This window comes from Cyprinodon tularosa, unplaced genomic scaffold (assembly GCF_016077235.1).
Source record: "Cyprinodon tularosa strain WSP-4 unplaced genomic scaffold, ASM1607723v1 ctg285, whole genome shotgun sequence".
Lineage (NCBI taxonomy): Eukaryota > Metazoa > Chordata > Actinopteri > Cyprinodontiformes > Cyprinodontidae > Cyprinodon > Cyprinodon tularosa.
The window spans coordinates 368153-390526 of NW_024038991.1; the positions used below are offsets into that span (position 1 = coordinate 368153).

Below are 22374 nucleotides of genomic sequence, written 5' to 3' on the forward strand. Positions count from 1 at the left end.
GTTCTGTCGGATTCTACCAATCAGTTTGCATCTCGTTTCCCGTCAGCTGCTCCTGATTTCCGCCGGGATGTTCTCGCACTGAACATGGAGTTTCCCCGTCCTCTGCTGCTGGATGTCTCCCCTCTTCTTCTCTACCCGTCCACTTCTCCCAGCACCGCTGACTGGTCCCCATCTGTCTCTGCCTCACAGCCCAGCGGTGTTTCGGGGCTCCCGCAGACCCGGTGGGCGGCTCTGGGCTCCCAGGAGCCAGCGGGACTGCACCGATAGCCGAGCACCTGACAGACAGGTGAGGCTGCACTGTGTCTGCGCTCAGACATGCATGAAGGATCAAACTCCTCCTGCATAAAGGTCTAACAATCTCTGCGTCCTTTTTAACCTTTTCACTGTGCCTCGACAGATGTACTTTCACATTTAGTTCACGTAGACAGGATATTCTTCATGACAAAAATCTACAAACATACTCATTTTATTGCACCCTCTAAATCACATTTTGGCAGGGAGGAACATTTCAAGGTCTTATCCAAGTTACTATCCATAGAATATAAATTATCCACTTTGCAATTCATAATTTTTCTTCTATTTGATCATTTATTGAATTTTTTCAAATATAACAGCTAAAAAAGAGGCTGTAACTCATTTACACTTCAAAAATAATGCATGTACTATAAAAACAAATATTTCAGATGTAAAATAATAATAATAATAATAATAATAAAGGAAACGTTATATTCGGACATCCCTTGATAAAATCAAGTGTAAGCAGTGATGTTCCATAATTAGCAGAATCAATCTCTAATATAATGATAGTATCGATGCAAATGTTTGGCCAGGGATAATATTTAAAAGAAAGACATTTAACTCTTAGTTTATTAAACATTATCTTATGCTGTGATCAGTTCATTTAAAAGCCTACCATTTCCTTATAAACTAAGATGGACGCAAAAAAGCATTGATCATAGAACCAGTCAAGAGACATAAAATAATGTGATGGCTGCAGAAATCCATAACTTTGGTGGAAGACTGTGCGCAGGTCAGCTGTGAACAGCAGTAATATGCCTTTATAGAAGAGTAGCCAACAGACTTTCTATGAAGGGAAGCATGGTCAATGGCGTAACTATCGGTAAGCAGAGACTGCAGTGGCTTAGGGGCCCCCGACCTCTTAGGGGCCCCCTTCACTGACACCTGGTTGGCCTCCTACGCAATTGTGGGCGAGAATGTCTCTTTGCAAATGTAATGGTGCGAAAAATTCCTCTTAAACCCACCTGATACTAGTCTGATTGACCGGACCTTATTTATACCCCAACACATTGCAGATTTCAACAGGATGGTGAGCCATTTAAACACGACACCAACAGCAAATGAGACAGTGGTACTTTCAATTACTATTTTAATAACTGTGTATAGTTCATTGGACGGTTGGTAAAAATACACTCATATAATATGTTTCAAACCGTAATAAAGATCTTAAAAGAACGATGTATTTGAGTATTTTATTTTTTACACTACGACTTGGAATTATGGGTAATCCAGAGCGTAGATTAAAACCATAACTGTTAGGTACAACATGTTAGCGACGATGGATACCAAAAAGAGGTACTTAAGTGGATTCCAGAAAATAAAAAGCAAAGAAGAGCTGCTGGAAGAACTGAAAAATTTCCCAAAATAAACATGTTCTGTCAAAGAACAGAAGACGGAGAGGTGGATGTTGCTGCTACAGTGAGTAAAGATTGCGACCAGGAGATAAATGGAGAGAAAGTGGGTGAGGAGGGGGGCTGTAAAACTCAAGGTAGCCCGATAAGACTCATTTTACAGCAGAATATACTAAAGTGTATCCATGTCTAGTGAAGATGAAGAATGATGAAATGATGAAGCGTGTATGTATGGGGAACATTTCGGGTCGGTTGTCTATGGCAGTGACGGCGGGGATACAGTTTTGTACTTCATGTGGGGCCCACCCAGATAATGTTGCTTACTGGCCTATTGTTGTGTTGTTATGCTATTGAGCATGGTCATGGCAGCACCATGCTGTGGGGATACTGTTCCTCTGCTGAAGCACTGAGGCTGGTCAGAGTTGATTGGCAGATGAGTAGCACTCAATATAGGAAAATCCTGGCAGAAGATCACCTTCCAGAAGGACAGGAACTCTAAACACAGACCTTCAGATACAAAGTTTAGATTAAGGCATCAATATGTGTAAGAGTGACCTAATTAATAAAAAGCCAACTGAGAATCCGTGACAAAACTTTGTACTGAATGGGAATAGAAAAAAAAGCTGCTCTTCATCCATTCTGTCATTTAGCCTTTTCCCAAAAAGTAAGAGCCATTTCACTGTTAGTTGCTTCTTTGTACTGAAAATCGGGCTACAACAATTCATTCGATAAATTTTAATTGATTGTTTATTGAAATAAACTCAATTCATTTAATAATCTAACTGTTAAATTGAGTATAACGACTCTTAAACAGGCCATTAGCTGAAAGAGCAACCCACTCAATGCAGTTGTTATACCAAAATTGTAAAAGATAAACATTTTGCATTCAAGTCGGAAAAACCTTTCTTTGTTCATTGATGTTCTTCATCCAGAAGTTGCCAAAGGACACAGTTTTAGCTTTACCTGGTTTTAGGGCTAATGATTATTTTGATCTGATTATATTAATCTGTCAATATTTGTTTTCAATAAATCAATTAATAACCAGATAGCCAAAGGTTCCTTAAAGAAGACTAAATCAAACCAGGTCCCAGTGGGTTGCTCTGTCAACTTTAGAGTCTTGATTCTCCAGTTAACAATTAATCTATTACTAAATTAATTGAAGGTCATTTCAAATATGGATTAATCATGATGGTTTTAGCCCTGCTTGGTTATACTTCTGTGTAAAACCTTCCTTATTGATCCTTTTGCCAATCCTGTTATTAATTAATTAATCAACAAAAGAATCGATCGATTAACTGATCAGCCAAATAGTTGTTAGTTGCAGCCCTAGTTGAAATATCACAAAAGGCCAATGAAATACATTTTGTGGCTCTAATATGATAAATTGTCAAAAACAGACATCAAGCATCTGAACAGGTTGAAAATAAAATTGTCTTTCCCAAATAGTGAAAGGTTGTTTATATTAGTTTCACTAATATAAAGTTTCACTAATATAAACTAATATATTAGTTTCACTAATATAAACAAACAAAACAACAACAAACAACAAAAGCTTAGCAGAATTTTATTAAGCTTTGGTAACGAGTAAAGTTGGTATCTGCAAAACTACACATCGTATAATATGGAATCTTATTGATGCACAAGAAACATATCTGACTGATATTGAGTGCAGAGAGCCCCTGCAGCTTCTATTTGATTGTAGATTATTAAGTTTGCTGATAAACGACTCCAAAGAAGGAGAGTAGGTAACGCCCCTCTGATGAACCTAAGACCTTTTACCCTTCGTTCTAATCAAACAAAAACTAAATAAAATTAGGTAAACTAATTAATTGCTCACATATCTTGCTGTATCATATGTTTTTGAAGAATCTTCCAATGTACAGTGCATATAATATTTACCTCTCAAACTCCTCTAGAATCTAAATAGAAAACTAACCAATTACTCTGGTACAAATATCAGATTCGTGTATGTGTTCTTTTAAAGGGGTACAGATCATCACAGACACAGAGCCCATTATAAAAACCCTCTCACTGAGTGTTCAATCCGCTGGTGGATTAGTTATGTAAAGCTTCAAGGTCGAGTCCATCAAAAGTACTAGCGTACCTCTTAACCAAAAATATTCCCTGCTTTCAATATTTTTGCCATTTACGGTGTAAAGCTATACTTAAAATTAGTGCTGCATCCTAAACCAGATGGAATTATTGTCAAGTCATCAATAAGATTACCAGATTTATGCTGTGTGTAGCACCCTACTAATTTTAGTTCATACTGGTATAATTTTATGTGATGTAGGGTTATTTTACTTAATAAAATACCGCCTCATTTATTACTTATGTGATTTTCTTTGTTATGTATTAATAAGGGGAAAAAATAGCTTTTACTGTTGAGGCGTTCAAATATCCCACATTTAGAGTAGGCCTTGAACTTCTTGCAGTTCTTATTCTGTGTTCTGCATTTGATAAACAGGCATCAATTAAAGAAGAGGGTCTTGGACTTTGACTAGTCAGATAAATTTCAAACTTGGGAGTGAAAGCTTGCATATACAGTTCAGCTTTCCTAAGATAACTGTCCCTCTTGGAATCTTGTTGTATAATCCTATTCTTGTACATGATTCACACTCATTATATTTTGTAGCCATTACTGATTCCTCTCCCATGCACAGAATTAGTTATAAAATGTGTATTCATATCAGCTGTTTCGTGGGGGCTCGTCCGGGATATTTGTGTCTGTCTGTCTGTCTGTCTGTCTGTCTGTCTGTCTGTCTGTCTGTCTGTCTGTCTGTCTGTCTGTCTGTCTGTCTGTCTGTCTGTCTATCTATCTATCTATCTATCTATCTATCTATCTATCTATCTATCTATCTATCTATCTATCTATCTATCTATCTATCTATCTATCTATCTATCTATCTATCTATCTATCTATCTATCTCTCTATATATATATATATATATATATACTCACCGGCCACTTTATTAGGTACACCTGTCCAACTGCTCGTTAACACTTAATTTCTAAGCAGCCAATCACATGGCGGCAACTCAGTGCATTTAGGCATGTAGACATGGTCAAGACAATCTCCTGCAGTTCAAACCGAGCATCAGTATGGGAAAGAAAGGTGATTTGAGTGACTTTGAACGTGGCATGATTGTTGGTGCCAGAAGGGCTGGTCTGAGTATTTCAGAAACTGCTGATCTACTGGGATTTTCCCGCACAACCATCTCTAGGGTTTACAGAGAATGGTCTGAAAAAGAAAAAACACCCAGTGAGCGGCAGTTCTGTGGGCGGAAATGCCTTGTTGATGCCAGAGGTCAGAGGAGAATGGCCAGACTGGTTCGAGCTGATAGAAGGGCAACAGTGACTCAAATAACCACCCGTTACAACCAAGGTGGGCAGAAGAGCATCTCTGAACGCACAGTACGTCGAACTTTGAGGCAGATGGGCTACAGCAGCAGAAGACCACACCGGGTGCCACTCCTTTCAGCTAAGAACAGGAAACTGAGGCTACAATTTGCACAAGCTCATCGAAATTGGACAATAGAAGATTGGAAAAACGTTGCCTGGTCTGATGAGTCTCGATTTCTGCTGCGACATTCGGATGGTAGGGTCAGAATTTGGCGTCTACAACATGAAAGCATGGATCCATCCTGCCTTGTATAGACGGCTCAGGCTGGTGGTGGTGGTGTCATGGTGTGGGGAATATTTTCTTGGCACTCTTTGGGCTCCTTGGTACCAATTGAGCATCGTTGCAACGCCACAGCCTACCTGAGTATTGTTGCTGACCATGTCCATCCCTTTATGACCACAATGTACCCAACTTCTGATGGCTACTTTCAGCAGGATAATGCGCCATGTCATAAAGCTGGAATCATCTCAGACTGGTTTCTTGAACATGACAATGAGTTCACTGTACTCAAATGGCCTCCACAGTCACCAGATCTCAATCCAATAGAGCATCTTTGGGATGTGGTGGAACGGGAGATTCGCATTCTGGATGTGCAGCCGACAAATCTGCGGCAACTGTGTGATGCTATCATGTCAATATGGACCAAACTCCCTGAGGAATGCTTCCAGCACCTTGTTGAATCTATGCCACGAAGAATTGAGGCAGCTCTGAAGGCAAAAGGGGGTCCAACCCGTTACTAGCATGGGGTACCTAATAAAGTGGCCGGTGAGTGTATGTGTGTGTGTATTTATATATATATGTGTGTGTGTGTATTTATATATATATATATATATATATATATATATATATATATATATATATATATATATATGTGGGAAATTTGTTGTCTAATGGAAGTTGTAAAAGGTAAATTGTCAAAACACTACGGAACCTGGACAGATAGTTTAAAGATGTGAGGACAAGGAGATTGATGGGACTAAAGCATTTGTGTTCAGTGAAGTGTCTGTTGATGTCCCTGTTGATTTTGATTACAAAGCACTGGATGGAGCAAATATTTCTGGTCACTGTAATATAAAGGGGTGCTGTTTATGACACCCTGAAGATAAACATCTAATATTAGTTGAGAGCACTAATGACATGACTGTGCCTGAGCAGCTCTTACCTGGTTGGGGTTTAGAGGCAACGGCGATTGATGTTATACTGTACAGACCTGTACTGGTCCAATTTTCCATGAACTGAAGGACTTTCAGGCCTAGTTAATGTCATTCTTAGCTCATGAAGGGAAGACCTTAGCTGATGTGACAGGTCTACTAACTCCTGCTCCACCCACCACAGGAGAGTAACTTAATATAGAGCTAGTGACTGCTATCTCCTTATGAGTTGAGCAACCAATCATTGGTCCTGTAGTTATGTCTTTTGTTACAGGTGTGGTGATGATGGCCATTTCCTACATGAATGTCCAAACCCAGAAAACTAAACAGGCTGTGGGAAACTCCCCAGGGGCTCAGTAGAGGAACGGCCTGTTTCCCTGGAGTAAGATGCAATCTATCATATGTGACACACTAAACAAGAAGTACAATAGCCTGAAGGTTTAGTTGGACCAAGCAATATTGTCCCAGTACAAATTGAAGGTATTCATAGTAATGCTTTACTCGATAGTGGGTTTCAAGTCACTCTGCTATATTGTTTCTTTTATAAAGAGCATCTGAAGCACCTAGCTCTGGCTCCTATTGAAGGTTTAGAAATATGGGGTCTCAGTGTGCATACCCCTATGATTGGTATATATGCTTGGAGTTTAGTAAAAATGTAGTTGGTGTTAAAGAGACGGCAAACATTTGTTCTGGTGTCTCCTGACCCGGTCATGAGAGGCGACTATTCCATTGTAATTGGAACAAAGTTGTCTACTGTAAGGAGACCATTTTAGATTAAAAAAAAACAAAAAACTCAGAGGGAACAATTTCATCCACAGTTGATCTGTTCATCCAGTCATCAGAAAGGCTTATGAGTCATTTCAAGAGGCACCTGATCCTGAGGTGGAGACAAAGAGAGGAACAGTCTGGTTCACCATAGTCAAGCTCTTTACACTCCCACTTGGTGGAGTAGCAACAGTTAACTCCCATCCCAAATTTCCCAGGATATATCCCCTCACAGGCTGTCCTTGTCAAACTGGTGCTGTTTATGCCAGTTGTTAATAAACCCACTGGGTTGGTTGTTGTCATATCACAGTTACTGTAAGGAACATGTCCAGTCATGACATGACAATGAAGCGTGGGACACACATCGCTCATATTTTCCCTGTGGATGTAGTGAAGTAAGTCCTTATAAAAGAGAAAACTAAGCCCATCACATCAGAGCTGTTGTTGTCCTCTTTTAATTTCAGTAACTCATGTGTGCTTCCAGTGGAAGGAGAGACTGTGCTGAAAGATGATGGAGAGAAAGGGGATTTTCTCCTGCAGTGAACTTGATATTGATTGTGCCACAGAGAACACTATTCGAGTAACGGATGATAAGATAATTCAGAGAATAGTCCAGACGCCTGCCTCTTCATGTGATAAAGGATGTGAGGAAACATCCATGAGCTCAAAGAGGCTGGGATCATTTCTGAGTCCAGGAGTCCCTATGCGTCACCAGTTGTTGTTGTGCACGAGGAAAATTGAACCATGCATATGTGTGTGGATTACAGAACATTAAACAAGAGAACAATCCAAGACCAATGCACCGTCCCTAAAGTGGAAGATGCGCTGGCCTGCTTAAGTGGTAGCTGCAGGTTTGGTGTGCTTGATCTCAGAAGTGGCAACTACCAGACCCATTGAGCATGACTGAAAAGGAAAAAAAAACAGCTTTTATGTGCTCGGTAAGTTTCTATCAGTTTGAACGGATGCCACCAGGGATTTCTGTAGGTGATACAAATCTTCTAGAGGTATTAATATACTTAGATGATGTAGTTGTATTTGGAAGAAGACAAACTCTGTCTACACATTGGCTACCCAAGATGACAACTGCACATATTTCTTGTTCTTAGCAAGAGGACCCTTGCATTTGGGAAGTTTGGGGAAGTCCAGAAACATCTGCCATGTGCTGGTAGTTACCGACCACTTCACCAGATATGTTGTTTGCCACAACAGTACAAAAAGCTGAAACAGTAACTAAGGTGCTCTGAGAGCAATATTTTGTTCACTGTGGGTTATCCAAAAGAGTGCATTCAGATCAAGGCTGAGATTTTGAAAGCAGGCTTATTCATGGACTGTTGGACATGTTAGGCATCTGAAAAACCTGTACAACACCTTATCACACCCAGGGTGATCGCCAACCTGTGTGGATTAACAGAACGCTGCTTGACATGCTTGGGACTTTTGAAGTGCAAAAGAAGAGTACAGTAAATGGAGTAAACATAAAAGTCACCTTGTTTATACTTACAATCATTCTGTGAATGAGACTACAGGTTGTTCACCATACTTTCTCATGTTCGGTCGGGAGGCAAGGCTGCGAGTAGATGTGGTGTTTGCATTCTTTTAAAACTTGGACTTAAGGTTTCAGTTGTTACAATAAAAAAAAGGTTTCAAATGAAGAAGAGATGTCAAATTTCGTTTTTAATATCTACCACACACATTGATCAATTACAGATACAGGCTGAGATGCTCGTCTCCACCGCCCCACCGTGAGGCGTTTTTTTTCCAACTGATGTTGAACTTTTTCCTCAACATCAGTTTTTGCTATATATTTATTTTACTTTTAAATTGTCAATTCAAAAATACTTTATAATTCCAAAGGGAAATTAAATGTTGCAGTGACTCATTCAGTATTTTTTTTAAAAACAGGTGTTGTAGGTGTTGATAGCTGTAGGAAGGAAGGATCTTCTGTAGTGGTCTGTCTTGATGCTGAAGGACTTAAGCTTCCTTAGGAAGTACAATCTGCTCTGTCCCTTCTTGTAGACGGCTTCACAGTTGTGTCTTCAGTCTAGTTTGTTGTCCAGGTGATCACCAAGGTATTTATACTCCTCAACCACCTCCACTTCTTCTCCCATGTTGTTAAGGTTTCAACTTGGTCCTCTTTCCTCTGAAATCTACAATCACCTTCCTTGTTTTGTTGAAATTCAGGATCAGATGATTGTTTCCACACCATGCCACAAATCAATTCACCAGCTCTCTACACTCAGCTTCGTGTCCATCTTTTATAAACCCTATGACTGCAGAGTCATCTTAGTATTTCTGCAGATGACAGGACTCTGTCTGGGACTGAAAGTCAGAGGTGTACAGAGTCAAAAGGAATGGAGAGAGTACCGTCCCCTGTGGTGCTCCTGTGCTGCTGACTACTTGATTAAACAGCTGACCCTTCATTCTAACAAACTGTGGTCTGTTTGTCAGGTAGTAAAATTCTTTTCCACTTCCAAATTGCTTTTTTTTCTTGAATTTAATAAAAACACAAAAATAACTCCATATAACCAAGCTCTTATTTTTAAGTTTTATGGATGAAAAGTAGTTAAAATGCAAAATTAAAAGAACCAAATTAATATGACATCAATGATCATTTAGCATGAATATGCCTCTAGAACTGTATCTAAACTTCATACTGATTCTTATGGATCTCTAACATTTTTTCTACTTGTGTTGGTGAAGATCATTCATTCTGATGGATGTGTGAATGTGTGAGTTTGTATTCTTGTTTATCGGAGGCGATTTCGCACCTGCTCTCTCGCCTTTTTCTTCTGGATCATCTCCCACATGACCTTCTCATTTCCACAGAACGTCCATCTCCCCCTTCTCTTTGCATCGATCAGTTCATCTCCTATCTCTTTGAATGGCATCTTAAAACAACAAGGGAGATTTTTCTTATTTCCAGGACATAAGCACAAGTTGATGAAAGGTCTATGTAAAAAAAATTAAATTAAATGAGACAGAATGTTTTAACTAACAAAAACTGTTAAGAGCACAGTGACCAGTTTAACTCTCAGCTGACCGTGTGGCTTTTTTTTTCTTCAGGAAATTGAATAACTGATCGTTGTTCTATAAATGTTTAAAAAGTCTAATTTCTAAGACGAGGATTTTAGAGGTTGACAGTAAGGTTTGACAACCAGAGATTTGAAGTCATTATGTGCTGTAACTCACTGTCCTATTGAAAGAAATGAATTTATCTGACTCTAATAAATTGTATCTCCCAGCAGGAAGTAGCTCACACTTTGGTTTCATTAGGGGATCAAGAGCTGCAATGTTATAAATGAATTGATACAAATGGAAATTAGACACAATTTATTAGAATATGATCTTATAAAAAATATTCAGAAAAACTACTAATGAAATCTTATTTAGAATAGAAAATCCCTTTATTGTTCCACAATGGGGAAATTGTGGTGTTACATACGCAAAATGTTATAGCAGAAGTGGTCACACAATGTGGACCTTAGAAAGTGTATAAAAATAACAGAATAAGTAACAGAGTTTAGAAAATAAACACATAAAATACTGTACTGTACAGTGTTTTTACAATATAAATGCTCTGTATCTGGAGAGTAAATAATCAATAAATAGCTGTGGATATTTTTACTGTAATGGATATGTGATGCATTGCAGCAATATTAGATGTGCAAAATGTCAGCAGTGTGTTATGTAACTTATTTAGACAGAAGCTGTGCAAAAATCAGCATGAATGTAACAATTTATTTCGGTTGTTGGGAATAGCTGTAAAGTTTTACAGCTGCTGGGAGGAATGATCTGTGATAATGCTCCCCGGCGGTGCATTAAGGGCAGTCTGTCACTGAAGGAGCTCTCCAGTTCAGCTTCATGCATGGGGTGGGAGCTTCACGAGGAGACAGGAGGTTAAGCTCATCCAGAGCTTCACGAGGAGACAGGAGGTTAAGCTCATCCAGAGCTTCACGAGGAGACAGGAGGTTAAGCTCATCCAGAGCTTCACGAGGAGAAAGGAGGTTAAGCTCATCCAGAGCTTCACGAAGAGACAGGATTCCTGTGAGGCACAGATAAAGGAGAGATTAGAATCTGATCTCACACTTGAGACAACCAAGACTCAATCTATAACAGAAGGCTCAGAAAGCTAACCAACTAAGATCAACACTGCGGCATGGAAGCAAGGTCTGAAGGCAGCTTAAATACTGTGGTCCTCCTGATGAGTAGATCAGCCACAGGTGTGTTGGAGGCTCAGCTCAGGAGGACCCACGGCGCACTCTGCTGGAGACAGAGGGTAATCTCCAGAACCTAACAGTGACTCCAGCCCTAAGAAAAAGACAAAGAGAGCAGAAGAGGATCCTCGGCGCCCTCTGGTGGGCAAGCCTGAGGATCCCAACAAAGCCCCTCCCTCAAGGGCGGATTCCAGACGCCCCCTGAAAAAAAAAAGTCAAAAAAACAAACAAAAAACAACCCACCCAGGGCGGGCGGAGGGGGCACTAGGGCGAGGAGGGCCAGAACCAACAGAAAAAAAGGTCCAACAAACAAAAAACAACCCACCCAGGGTGGGCGAAGGGGGAAACAGGCCAGGAGGGCAGAAAACAGAACAAAAAAACGATCCACTTATGGTGGACGAAAACAAAAGAAAACCCAAAAAATTTCTTGGGCAAAGTCTCTGGTGGCCGGTCAAGGGACCGGCAGCGGGACTGAGTCTCAGGTGGCCGGCCAAGGGACCGGCAGCGGGACAGAGTCTCAGGTGGCCGGCCGAGGGACCGGCAGCAGGACACAGTCTCAGGTGGCCTGCCGTGGGGCTGGCAGCAGGACACAGTCTCAGGTAGCCGGCCGAAGTACCGGCAGCAGGACACAGTCTCAGGTGGCCTACCGTGGGGCCGGCGGCGGAGGCGTAGTAGCTGATCAGGAGGTCGACCGTTGAGACGGAGGCGAGGCAGATGCTCAGGAGGCTGACCGCAGGGCAGGAGAAAAAAGCAGCGTCTTAGGGGGACTACCGCCGGGCCGGAGGCATGGCAGAGGTTCTGGGGGCCGGTCGAGGATCCGGTAACGGAGCAGAGTCTCAGGTGGCCGGCTGCGGGGTCGGAGGCGACGCTGACACTCTGGGGTTCTGCCACGGGGTTGGCGGTGAAGATGACGCTCCGGGGGTCTGCCGCGGGACCGGAGGCGAAGCCGACGCTCCAGGGTTCTGCTGCGGGGCCGGAGGCGAAGCTGACGCTCTGGGGGTCTGCCGCGGGGCCGGAAGCGAAGCTGCTTCTCAGGAGGATGACGCCCAAACTTCAGCAGGTACCCCCACGGGGTACCCCGTCCCCTCCTCGGCAGCTCAGGAACAGGCTCAGAAGCAACCGCCGACTGCGGCTCAGGAGGAGGCTCAGAGGAGACCGCCGACTGCGGCTCAGGAGGAGGCTCTGAGGAGATTGCCGACTGCGGCTCTGGAGGAGGCTCTGAGGAGATTGCCGACTGCGGCTCTGGAGGAGGCTCAGAGGAGACCGCCGACTGCGGCTCAGGAGGAGGCTCAGAGGAGACCGCCGACTGCGGCTCAGGAGGAGGCTCAGAGGAGATTGCCGACTGCGGCTCTGGAGGAGGCTCAGAGGAGACCGCCGACTGCGGCTCAGGAGGAGGTTCTGAGGAAACCGCCGACTGCGGCTCTCTGACTGGAACAGGGGAGCCCGCCGATTGCGGCTCCGGGTCAGGAACAGGGGAGCCCGCCGAATGCGGCTCCCGGTCAGGAACAGGGGAGCCCGCCGATTGCGGCTCCCGGTCAGGAACAGGGGAGCCCGCCGATTGCGGCTCCCGATCAGGAAGAGGGGAGCCCGCCGATTGCGGCTCCCGATCAGGAAGAGGGGAGCCCGCCGATTGCGGCTCCCGATCAGGAACAGGGGAGCCCGCCGATTGCGGCTCCCGATCAGGAACAGGGGAGCCCGCCGATTGCGGCTCCCGATCAGGAACAGGGGAGCCCGCCGATTGCGGCTCCCGATCAGGAACAGGGGAGCCCGCCGATTGCGGCTCCCGATCAGGAACAGGGGAGCCCGCCGATTGCGGCTCCCGATCAGGAACAGGGGACACCACCGGCTGTGGTTCCACCTCTGGAACTAGAGGGACCACCCATGGAGGCTCAAGTTCAGTCTCTGAGGTGGCTTGAGGCGTCTGTAGAGGAATCTTGGCGGTTTGTGGCCTTTGCTGAGGGGCTCTTGGAGGCATTTTTTCACCAACTCCACATTCTGAAGCCCTCTTTAGTTTCAGCTCAGGGGTCTCTGGACGGCACAGGGCAGGCTCAGGGGTCTCTGGACGGCACAGAGCAGGCTCAGGGGTCTCTGGACGGCACAGAGCTGACCCAGGGGTCTCTAGACGGCACAGAGCTGATTTAAGGCGACGCCTTTTCTTACGCCGAGGGGTCTTGGGAGCTAAGCTAGCAGGTTTACAGATAGGATCTGGAGACAAATTAACCGATTGAGAAACAAGAATTCCAGAACGAATAACAGGATCTGAGGCAAAAGAATCGGGCACGGGGTCAGGTTTTAAACAAACTGGATTATTTACTGGTTCAGGATCTGGATCTGGCTGGCGTGGAACTGAAAGTGGTGGCTCGAAAGGGAAGATATCCTCCCTATCTCCATAGAAAAAATCCCATAGCTCAGCCTCATGGATGTTGGGAGCTCGATTATCAGGCGAGGGAACAGGTTTAGTTTCAACGGTGACGGGTGCAGGTGTCTGATCAGGCTGACGGGGAACTCTAACTGTATGATGTGAAATAGATGGGATAATTTTGAGTCCTTTAACGGATGGAGCTAAATGAAGGTCTAGAACGTGAGAACAGAGGCTAAACTGGCGCAGAGAGGAACTGGAACTGATTTGTGATGCTGTGTCTAATCCAATGGCTAGTTCTATGAGGTCCTCGCGGTTAGCTGGCTCCACGTAAAAAGAAAGCTCTTTTCTGACAGATTCATTTAGTGCAAGGAGATAAGCGGACTTGAGTGCAGACTCGTTCCAACCAGAAACGGCTGCTCTACCCTGGAACTCGGAAGAAAACTCAGCAACGGACCTATTACCCTGTTTGGTATTCAGGAGGTTGCAGGAAACGGAGAACTTAGAGGACAGACTAAAGTTTCTTTCAAACTCCCGGATGAATTTCTCATATGTACAATTTTCTCTAGTTTTAAGCGGAAATTTTGTCTCCGCCCATTCAAGGGCTTCACCAGACAGAAAAGAAACAACAAAAGCAATCCTATCCTTATTATTAAGAAAACTAGAAGTATGAAAACTAAAAAATAACCGACACTGAAATAGAAATCCCTTGAGCTTACTTGGGTTGCCAGAAAATCTCTCAGGCAGGGAAGGACCGGGTGACGAAAACGACGGGATGAGTTCTGACCAGAAAGGAGGATTATCATCTTGACTCGGAGGTGACGTCACTGCCGGTGACCTAGGACACGGAAGTGGATTCGGGGCAGGACGAGCCGCTGACGTGGCGTTAGCATTATTGAAGTGGTTAGCGAATGTTTGATTTTGCTGTAACTCACGGAGGGTTTGTGTGTGTTCATTAATCTGAGCGTCCCGTTTCTCAATCCAACGACGGAGGTGATCTGCTGGGCTTTGTGTTTGGCCGCAGTGTTCTGTCATGATGGGTTAAATAGTTAAGCCCAAGATGCAGAACACACACAGGGAAACTGGGTAAAAAGTCCAAAAGAGTTTATTGAAACACAAACATGAATAATGAAACGGGAACTGGTTCAGGCAGGGGAGCAGGTTCACTGGAGACTGTACTGAAATGGGAGATGGTTGGTAAACTGAGTTCATGAGAGGCTAAGCATCTAGCTTCAGGCTTAGCCTGGCAGTCCTGGGTTTGAGCTTCCAGCTCACTGCAGAGAACAACAGGGGAAAACACGAAGGATTTTTCAGGTTGGGCTTCCAGCTCACTGCAGGGAACAACAGGGGAAAATCCACATGGGAACCTCTAGGGAAACTCCACACAGAGGTCATCAGGTTTCATCCACGTAGGAATCTTCGGGTTGGCTCACCAGGGCAGATTAGCAGGTTAGACTTTCCTAGAGCTTCAGGCTTGAGACTGGTTTCATGTGAGGCAGCTCTCCCAGAGCTTCACGAGGAGACAGGAGGTTAAGCTCATCCAGAGCTTCACGAGGAGACTGGAGGTTAGGCTCATCCAGAGCTTCACTAGGAGACAGGAGGTAAAGCTCATCCAGAGCTTCATGAGGAGACAAGAGGTTAAGCTCATCCAGAGCTTCACGAGGAGACAGGAGGTTAAGCTCATCCAGAGCTTCGCGAAGAGACAGGATTCCTGTGAGGCACAGATAAAGGAGAGATTAGAATCTGATCTCACACTTGAGACAACCAAGACTCAATCTATAACAGAAGGCTCAGAAAGCTAACCAACTAAGATCAACACTGCGGCGTGGAAGCAAGGTCTGAAGGCAGCTTAAATACTGTGGTCCTCCTGATGAGTAGATCAGCCACAGGTGTGTTGGAGGCTCAGCTCAGGAGGACCGACGGCGCACTCTGCTGGAGACAGAGGGTAATCTCCCGAACCTAACAGTGACTCCAGCCCTAAGAAAAAGACAAAGAGAGCAGAAGAGGATCCTCGGCTCCCTCTGGTGGGCAAGCCTGAGGATCCCAACACTTATAAGACTTATCCTTGGCCCTCTAAATAAACTAGCTTAGACATGAAGGGGTCTAGATTGTCCTGAGCTGTCTCTGTTCATACCAAATGCAAAACATGTTAAAATAATTCCAATTTGTCTGCATTTGCTCCCCATAAAATTTGCCTGGCCAGTAAAAAGAAGTCGCAGGGTAGGCGAATATGAACAGTGGGCGGAAGGCTCCACTATTTATTCAAGTCTCTCGGTTGTTGGTTTTACTTCAGCATGGCGGAACTGGAATATTATGGAGAAACTCATAATGCTTCTTTTTTACTCTTGAAAGCCCAACAAAGCTGTTGGTGTCGATGTCCCCTGGTCTCAGGAGATGGAACGAGTATGGAAAATAGCACCACCTCTTCCAGGAGCTAAGTCTAGTTGATGGTCCCTGTTAGGGGTACTTCTGCTTATCCATGACCAATGATGCACCAATCAATTTTCTTTCTGATCCAATCCAAACTGATACCTGATACTGATCTGATTCAACTGTTGAATGAACGAACCATATATTTTGCCACATGAGTGAAGGCTTTGACATAAAATTGTTAAAAAGGTAGCAATTTAACATATACATTCACTTTATATTACTTATTCACAAAGAACCAGCAAAAAAAGAGATTACAGCTCAATGTAAAGTGAATTGGATTTGATCTCTTATATCGATACTTCAGTGACGGTTATGTTTGGCTATCATATCAGTTATGTCAAATAATTGATATCCGATCCAGCTCATTAGCAGATGTGGCTAATCCAGGTCTAAAAGGTAAAAACCCTGTACAGAGATTAGTTCCGATCATTTATATGTTCAGCTCTTCAACACAGACTGGGAGTCACTCACCTGGGTATGTGGACAGGATGAAGGAAAAATAGGCAGGTTTTTTACTTTTTAGACTGGGATAACCCAGCTCTGCTAATTAGTAAATATCGGAGTCGATATCTGATTCCGGTCTCGGATCATTGCATCTCTATCCATGACCCAGTTTGAGGCCCTGCTGTCCCGCATTGGGGATAAAAAATAAAGGTAATGTGAGAAGCATTATAGAGCTCGGATAGGAACAGTGGTATATTAGTCTGAGAGCACTGGCAAAGAGAGCACCAGAACTCGGACGAGGCGGTCAGCCGTGGTCCCCTCTGGAGTTACGGAACCGATCTAATGAGGACTGTGGTGGATCAGAGAAGCCTGCTAGGGAAGAGTACCAGAGTGGGGAGAGAAGGCGGCGGCTGGCTGGTGTTTGAGCTAGAGGTAGGATACGGAAACAGTTTAATTAAAATATATATATTGAAATAACTTTTAAAAAGAAACTCAAACCTTTTAATAGCATGCCCCCCTTAATCATATCTGATTTATTTTTCTTTTATCTTCAGTTTAAGTAAACCTTTAGGTCACAGACACATCTAGTCCCTGATTGTTGTGTGACATGAATGTAAGTTGAAGTTTAGATTTTTTTCAACTACTGCAAATTTGTTTTCGTCTACTTAGCAGGTGCAGAGGAGATCTGGCTTCACCAAATTCACCTAAAATGCACCAATCCCCTCACTAGAATCTCAACCTTCACATTGCTCTGCTTCACTCTGCAGTGCTTAAGAGCTGGCCTTGTTTCTGTTAGAGGTTTCTTACTGTTAGTTTTCCCTTCTACGGCATGATAGATAAGGTATTGCTCCATAGTCGTTGACACTATGGAGTCTATTTTGTTTCGTAGATAAAAACATGTTAACAAGTGTCTGTGTGATTGGATTGAATTAAAGGAATAGTACACCCAAAACATGATTAGCCTTCATTTTCTACTCACCCCCATGCTGAACAACACTCTGGAGTACTTTTTTGATATCTCAAATGCATCTGGAGATCTGGGAGGCTTCTTGCTGTCTGCTGACATTCAAATAATGGAGGTCTATGGTGCCCGAGGCAGAAAGGTCCATAAAAGTCCACAAAAAACGTGTCAATATTCCTCCATACTGCTCGTCCAATGTATTCCAAGTGTCCTGAGTGGGTAGCGTCCATAATTTACTCGAAACGAAGTCATTTAGAATGTTTTTAGAGCATAAACAGTAGTGTATAGGATTTCCTAAAAGTGCATTCACGAGTCTACGGAAACCGCGGCAGACCAAACCAGATGAAAGTGCGCATTAGTTAAAGTCTTTCAATATGCTGCTGTCGCTTGGAGGCTACTTTAGATCTGCTTCTGAAAAGTTGAAGCTGTTTGAACTCAATCTGCGATTGAGTGAAACAAAGCGTTAAATTAAGACGACTGAGTGCAGCCTTACTCTGTGCTTGTCATCCATGCTGCTTGGCTTTATGCCAATTTTCTTGATGTGTCTATTTCGCAAACAATTATTTTTCACTAGACTGATTTGATCATGCATATGTATGCAGCACCCCCCAGCCCCGTTACCCTGAAATAAAATCTAGCGCAACTAGCTTCCTCAGAGGGGATTTTAACGGACAAAATATCTGATCAATTTAGTCTCAGCATACATATAGCTGTTCTGTGTAAACCTTGGAAGTTTGTTAAGAACATTGGCAAACAAATATTACCACGAAGACAAAGGCACACAGCAAACAGGCCAGGGAAACAGTCTTGGAGATGTTTAAAGCAGGGTCAGGTAGTGAAACTATTCAAAGTTCGGAACATCTTTAGTCACTGTTTGATCTGTAATCAAAGTACCACAACTGCAAAGCCTATAAAGTGTTCATCAGAACTGATCAGCCAGTTAAGGAGGTATTAAGGAGACAGCTTGTAGGCCCTTGGTATGTTTCCATGATGCTACAGGATCCACAGCTGAGGTGGAAGAACCAAAACATTATTCTGTGTTCAAAAAATTTTAATAATGTCTTTGTGGATTTAGTTAATAAAAAAAAAATTTTTTTGTTATTTACTGAATATGATTTGTATTTGTGTACAACTTTTACCTCTTTTTGCAACCCCTACCTACCAGTGGCAGGTTGACCAATAGGGGGCGCTAGGGTGCCTCCCCGCCCACCCAATGACCTTGATTAAGAGATTAAAAAAACATATTAGAATTAAATTATAAAATTAAAATATTTCAAAATATATTAATATATATATATTTCAGATGGGCAAGATAAATATTCAATCTTTAATGACAAGTAAAGCGTTTTTTTCGTCGGATTGGTGAAGTATTTCCACCCTAAGGTGCAAAAGCTTTAGCCATAGACTCTCGTTAGAAGTTGTACATGTTCAGTAGCTCCTCTGCAATACAGAAGTATAGGAAGGCTTTGGGTGCAGGAGAACTGCGTGCTGAGCTAGCGAGAACTTTTGTCACAGTTGTTGTGGGGATGATTGACAGGTTGACTCAGAGAAGTGAAATCCCTTAAAGCAAACTTACCAAGGGAACCTGGAGGTGAAATAGTTCGGACCTGATCAGCCATATATCTAAATGAATCAACGGTCCAAAGATAGATGTAGACGGTACACTGTCTTTTTCCAGGACCTGGTTTAGCTACAAGGCTTTTGTAACTGCATGCAGCGAGGCTACAGCTTTATTCTGCTGCCTTGACTGCCTGCCTCGTTTTTCAAATGTCAGGATCTGACCGAGTATGAATATAGACAGGTAGGACCGATTTAAAGCACTTTTCAGAAAAGGCAGAGAAGCATGAACAATCTGGGATTCACGGAAAATAATATAATATAATGTACTTTTTCTAGATGTTTGTTAATTTGCATAGTTGCTCTTAAATAAACCCATTCTCAGAAAATAGTTTTTATATATTGAAAAAATATAAAGCTGACTAATAGCTTCTCCATTATTAAACTGGTACAGATTTTTTTTTTGTTAGGTTCGTGACATCATATTGGACCATGCAAAACCAGATTTTCCTTCACAAATGTCTTAATACCAATGTTAATATATAATCCATGCACACTAGATACTTAATCGTCTTCAACGCATAAAGTGTGCAGGAAAATAAATCAAGAACAGTCACTGGGGTTATTTGGAAGTAGCATCAAAGCTGATGTGACAGGAAATACAATTGAGCTTGTTATCATTCACCTGCTGGTCAACGGGTGCAGCAGTCACATAGCTGTGACCAGGGAGGTCAGAGTATTTTTAGGGGAGAACTGACCTGCAGAAAAAGGTCATGGGCTCTCAGAGTCCAAATAAATGAGATGAAAAGCTGTCTTTTACTCATAACAGAGAATGGCTTTTTGTCTGTTTTCTCTAAATGACTATTTAATTCTCTAATACACGCGTGCAGTTAATCGTGAGTTTTATTTTTTTCAAAAGCTTTACATTATTCTTTTAATCTCAGATGAATTTTTTTTTTATTGCCACACATTAAGCTTTCTGGTTTTACTGGGTAAACTGCTTAAGATTTTCAATGGCGATCTATGGATGGTACAGTTGGAGAATAAAGGGAAAACATATATGCATTATTTATGGTGTTTTCTGTTCATCATTAGAATTTTCAATATCAGTGTTAAAGATCAAAATGGTTTGCCCCCTGAAGGTAGAAATGCATATTAGGAAGTCAGTAGCCAATCTTAGTGCAGATGAATAATTTAGGTGCCAGGAAAGGTGCCTATAAAAAAGTATTAGTAATATTAATATGGCTTTGACATGTAAAACTTTGGCTTTACATTTGTGGAAGCCCACCTTTTATTGTAAAATCTCTATTCAGATAAAAAAAAAACATATTTTTCAATTACAAACAGTACTTAGTGTTGCACCCCTACTGGATTTGTAACTTAATGTAAACAGGATTAGATTGGCTGTGTTATTAATCCCAAGTTTCAACTCCAAATCAAACTGAGTTTAGTCACACTAATTGTAGGAATAATTGTCGGATTATAGAAAAGTTATGTCACTTTCAATTTAGTGAAGGAGTCCATAAGATTTTATTGAAAATCTCCCGGTATCTATGATGGTTGGAGGATAGGCTGTTTTGGCTCGGCCGGGACTTATTTAGTTGCTGCGTCATTGGCCACCATGGCCACCATTTGGCTTTCTGGTAGCGCTGTGCTGGGGTTCTATCTTTTTAATAATACAGTATTAGCATGGAGGTTTGAAGTATAGCACTTTTATTTTATTATATTAACTTGGATTTTGGTCCCTTTGGTAAAGGCATATAACGTGACTATGTATCTTTGAGATTGTCGTTTCTTATTTTAGACTTAATTGATAATTAAATAAATCTACCTAATTAAACATATTTTTAAATGGATTTTTGCTGTGAGAATATCAGAGTGAATACCAAGATGTATTTAATTTTAGAGCATTTTAGAATTCTCTTCAAAGGTTACCACTTTGTGTGGCTGGCACTGTATACCTGAAATGAAAGTACAGTACCTGTACCTGCAACACTGGAAATGCAAAAGCCTTTCAATCTCTTGTTCTGTCCAACCTTGGAGGGATAAGAGGGGCAATGAGTTAAAGTGAGAAAGGATTTTGCTTCATCTTGCATCTTTTACTTTCAGCAATTAGTCATTCCTCAATTCATCTGTCATGTAAGCTAATCTCTCCCAAAGTGTCTCTCCTCTCGCTGCCTCTGTAACTTTTTATTAATGTGCTTTCTCCTCTACTGTGGCTCTGGGCTAAATGCCTTTTACTTGCTTTTCTCCCCTCTTATTTTTCATTTGCCCACTCGCTCACCACTTTAGTCTGCTATATATGCATCCACCCCCCTCTACATGAATCCTTTGTGCCCTTGTGGGTTCTTCTGTTTGCCCTTACCCTTTGTTTAGTGTATTGTCCAGAGTTTTTGTGCTTTTTGACACCAGCATTTAAGTAACTAGGCCTGTTCTACTCAAGGCCAATGGCAAACTCGAACACATACACATGCATCTTCACCCTCAATCACCCCAGAAAGTCCTTACCATAGCACTGTCTCATCATTGTACCAGCAGTATGTGAAAGTAAATCTGTGTGTGTGCAGCTGTCTTTGTGAGTTAGTTTTCTCTTTACACTATGTCAGGGTGAAATACTGTGTAATGCACAGTCAGCAGATAGCTAGTGAGGAAAAGTGCTGTTTCTATTACATTCAACGACAAGCACACATCTACAGATATAAAGAAACTGCAGGCGTTATTATTTTGTAATTACTGTGTAGAAATGGGGGAAAAAAGTGCAATTATTCTAAATGCTTTTTTTATGTTCTCTTCCATTGCCGTTACCTCCTGTGTTTCTTTTCCTACTCCTCTTTGTAGTTTGTCCTTTGGATTTTTATTAAATGTCGGCTTTATTAATGGACTCCCCTTTCTAGTTTGACTCACATTCTTTGCCTTTTTTTGATTCCTATTCATTAACAGCAGACCGGTTTAATCAGGGACTCAAGCTAGAAAATCCAATGCATATACTATTGATTGGATACAATGTGTTTAATAGCTGTAGAGGTCCAGCTATTACCAACTTCATAATGCGAAAAAGGAGAAGCTGAACTGGTGTATAAGGGGCTGCCATACTAATATATGTCTGCAGAATAACCGAACAAATCACTAAACCTAATGTTAAGTAACATTAAGAAGTTCTCATTGACTAGAACATATTAAGAGATCTTTATCCTGTTTGATGGAGTTCCCTTATAATAACCTCGTTGATTATAGGAAAATTATCATCTTACTCAAAAGTTCATTATTCTTACCTTTGCTACAGTAACTCAAAACTTTAAATTCATATGTAGTTCAGAGCTACCTATGCAAAATGAGCTGTAATAGGATGCATGTAGGCTCCTTTTCCTATTTTATTCCTTACTACTAGAACTATTTAGTTAGCAGTTATCCCTTCGACCACTGGATTTCTTCCACTTT

General features: G+C 42.2%; 1 protein-coding gene across 1 annotated transcript in view; it reads left to right on the plus strand.

The window, feature by feature from the left end:
* Positions 1-22374, plus strand: part of cacna1ab (calcium channel, voltage-dependent, P/Q type, alpha 1A subunit, b) — a 255768-nt gene continuing 233394 nt past the window's right edge. The window contains exon 1 of the mRNA XM_038290608.1: positions 1-286. The gene's annotated coding sequence lies outside the window, so the exon portion shown is untranslated. The remainder of the gene's footprint in view (positions 287-22374) is intronic.